The sequence below is a fragment of the Priapulus caudatus genome, unplaced genomic scaffold (assembly GCF_000485595.1).
Source record: "Priapulus caudatus unplaced genomic scaffold, Priapulus_caudatus-5.0.1 Scaffold1722, whole genome shotgun sequence".
Lineage (NCBI taxonomy): Eukaryota > Metazoa > Priapulida > Priapulimorpha > Priapulimorphida > Priapulidae > Priapulus > Priapulus caudatus.
The window spans coordinates 22,392-26,174 of NW_014578783.1; positions in this window are offsets into that span (position 1 = coordinate 22,392).

Genomic DNA, 3,783 nt, shown 5'->3' on the forward strand with positions numbered 1-3,783 from the left:
CACGGCAGGCAGTACACGTACATAACACGCCTACGCAGCACGTGGCATTGTACATTAACATGCAGGCACGTACACGTACATAACACGCAGGCACGTACATGTACATCCCACGCACGCACGCACGCACGCACACGCTCTTTCACCGAGTTTCTACAGCAGCATCGCGAGGAGGCGTGGAGGAGGTCGTAGCCACAGGGACACCACGCAAGCGTCACTGAGCCGCCGCGGACACAAACCACAAGCAGGCGACCCCTCCCTCTACAATCCCTTCACCCCCCGCCGCCGAGCATAACCACACCACGACCCTCCCTCCTCTCAAATCCCCTCACCCCCCGCGCGCCGGCACAACCGCAGCACACCGTCCTCCCCTCTCATTCCCCTCACCCCGCCGCCGCGGCATAACACAGCACGACTTCCCTCCCTCTCAATCCCCTCACCCCGCCGCCGCGGCATAACCACAGCACGGACCCTCCTCCCCTCTCAGATCCCTCAACCCCCCGCCGCGCGCACCAAACCACAGCGTGACCCCCCCCTCTCAAATCCCCTCACCCCCGCCCGCCGCGGCCACAACGCAGCACGACCGCCCTCCCCTCCCAATCCCTCACCCCCCGCCGCCGCGGATAACCACGAGCAACGACCGTCCTTCCCTCTCAATCCCCCTCACCCCCCCGGCTGCGGAAACTTTGCCACACGGTGCGGAAACACCGCGAATGTCGGGCTTGGCACTAAAAGCTAAAGCTCCACTGTCTAACACTAGCAAACTTTAGTTTGCAAACTCGAGCCAAACTCCGAGTTCGAGCAAACTCGATCACAAACTCGGAACAACTCGCGCAAACTCGAGCAAACTCCGAGTTCACTGTAGCTGACTGTGAATTCCAATGTTGCAATGTCCAAGTTGTCTATCTGCAGGCGATCACATGTGACTACAAACTTTGTCATTTGATTGGCTCTGAGTTATTCCCAAAACTCATCAAACTCGAGCAAAAACTAGTTGTTCAAGAAAGGTTGACGCCTAACTTTCTGCCAAAACTTCTGCCAAACTAGGTTTTGCCGAAGTTATCCAACTGCGTCTACAATGGCAAACTTTGGGAAAACGTTTTCTTGGCCCAAACATCGGAGTTGCTCGAGTTGCTTCGAGTTTGCCAAACTCAAAGTTTTGTAGTGTTAGACAGGGCTTTAACACCATAAACAACCCCCCACCCTCACACGCGACACACATAACGTGTAAAATGCAAACTCCCAATCCCCACGCGCTGTTTTCATTGCCAATCAACAAAAATTGCAAAAAATTCCATATAACTTGCAGATACGAATATTTACAAAAACCTTATCGCTCTAAAAAGTCTAATAAAACTCACGTGCCACCCCACACCCTATATATAATATAATATATTAATATATATCCAGGGTTTTCTTCCCTACGTTGCGCAAAGGGGCGCGCGCGCCCCGTTTGGAAAAACTCCCCTGTTTTGAATCGTTTGCGGCCCCGTTGAATTTCCAACCACAATAAAAAGTTTGCCAGCGCAGGAATCGATCGTCAAGAATTGCGTATCGAACCAGACAATCCCGACGGCCGGTGTATTTTTTTACCATACACGCATGCACTGCAGACAGTAAACAAAAGTTAAAGCCTTCTGACAATGCCACAGTTAACCTGTCCACTAACTGTTCACTGGTTACACCGACTCGGCTATTCTTATATATAACACAGAACTCCAATTACCGGTCTCTATGGCTGTGGTGGCGGATTTTACGCATAATTAGTCTTGACGTACAAAATAACAACGGCCCCCGGAGGACCCCCCTAGTTTTTCCCCTCCCCCCTTTCCCCCCTAGTTCCCCCCTCCCCCCTCCCCCTACCCCTTTTACCCCCTCCCCTCCCCTGTTGAATTTCAATCCTGGAGAACCCTGTATATGGTATCGTATATATATGTACTGTATACACACGTGGATTGTTGTGAAACATATATATAGCGGGCCCTCGGACCCAACACATGCACCATTCACATAATCTAGAAGTTGCGATCTTCTCTCCCAGATTAGCCACTTAAATTAACCCGGATGCGATAAATATTTTGGCCGACAGCAAAAGGCAAACGAGCGAGAATTGGCAGATCGTTCCTGCACTAAATAGTCCACCTGTTATTAATTCACAAGATATTTGTACAAACTTCTGTGTTGCATGTGTTATGCATGTGTTACGTGCGTGCGTGTGGTGTTTGTTTATGGGTGCTTTGTGTTGTGTGTGGTGTGCATATAAGTATGTTTGCTGTTGTGCGCGTGGTACGTGCGGCGCGAATTTTGTGTCAACCCTGTTTTGTTTGGTGTGCTGTGTGTGTGTGTGGGTGCATATTTGTGTATGGTTTTGTGTGTGTGTAGTGGCCTCGTATGGCTGCATTGCGTGTATGTGTTGTTGTGTGATGAGGGATGTTTTTGTGTGTGTGCGCGTGCGTCATGCGGCATGCATGTTATGTGTGGTATATGTTGTAGTGTTGTGTGTGTGTTGCACGTGCGTATGTTGTGTTGTGCATCCATCATCTTTCACGGTATGACTTAGTAGCAAATTGTACAATGCTTTACACCACCGGCATCCAGTCCTCTCTCTCTCTATTCTTTCAGTTTTGCGCTTTGGCTTTGTACAATGAAAAGAACATTCTAAAGTTCTAAACCACATTGCACCCAGATAGGAGGCACCACCCATCACAGGAATGTAACAAAATGTGCATGGTAGGTCTTAAACGACATCGGCCGGAGGCACCACCATGACGACGATCGGTCCACGAACATTAAACTAGGCCGCCCCCATGCAGCGGAAGTCACAAAACATAATCAGGCGCCCCCTTGAGGACGTCCACGGAACAATAGCCGGTGCCCCCTGGAATTGAGTCCACACAGTGGGCCGGCGCATCGGAGTGGACAAGGTCCCAATGCGCGCGCATGGTGGGGGGCGGCCGTAGGGGGCGCCGCGTGGACGGGGGCTACCGCGCGGGTAGCCGCGGGTGGAAATGGTAGGCGTCCCACCGCGGCCATGGTGGGCCGGCGAGCGGTAGTTGGTTGCGCATTGTGATGGTGCGTGTAGACGCGCGGGGCTCTTGCGACTGGGACTGCCCATCGCGGTGCTGCGCCGCCGCAGCATGGTGGAGTCATCAAGCTGGGTCGCAGACATCTGAGCGCGGCTGGCTGGTAGGTGAATGGTGAGGTTTCTGCTGCAGCTGGCTGTAGGTCAATTCGGTCGTTGTGCGAGGTTAACCTCCATGCACCAGGTTTGGGACCTGCAAGCTGGCAAATCAGTGGCAGTCGGTTCGGTGGTCGATGGCAAACATCACAATCGCAACGTTAATGTAGTGACGATAGCCGTGGGAGATACAACAAACGATAAGTGAGAGAGACGGCCGTCGGCAAAATAATCAATATCATCTGTGCGTGCGAAGGAGCAGAGAAAAAACACGATGCTAATTGAAAGAAACGGCGGATGTCGGAAATAAGATCAATGCGTGCCCGACAAGGAGCAAGAAGAAAAACATGACCGCTACGCAGCATGTGGAACATGCCATGTCGATGCCGCAGCGATGTATACACGATGATTGAAGAACACATACTGGTCATGCGAGACGGCGGGGCCGGCAAAGGTGCGTTGAGGAACTATTGCACCTACCTCTCCGCTAGCAGTCGGTATTTCCCGCGGCACTGTAGTCGTAGAGTCTGGGTCGTAAACCTCGACATCTCCTGCCCGTTGGAGCAGATTCGTCGCCTGGCTGCTGTTGGTCTTATGCTGATCAATCT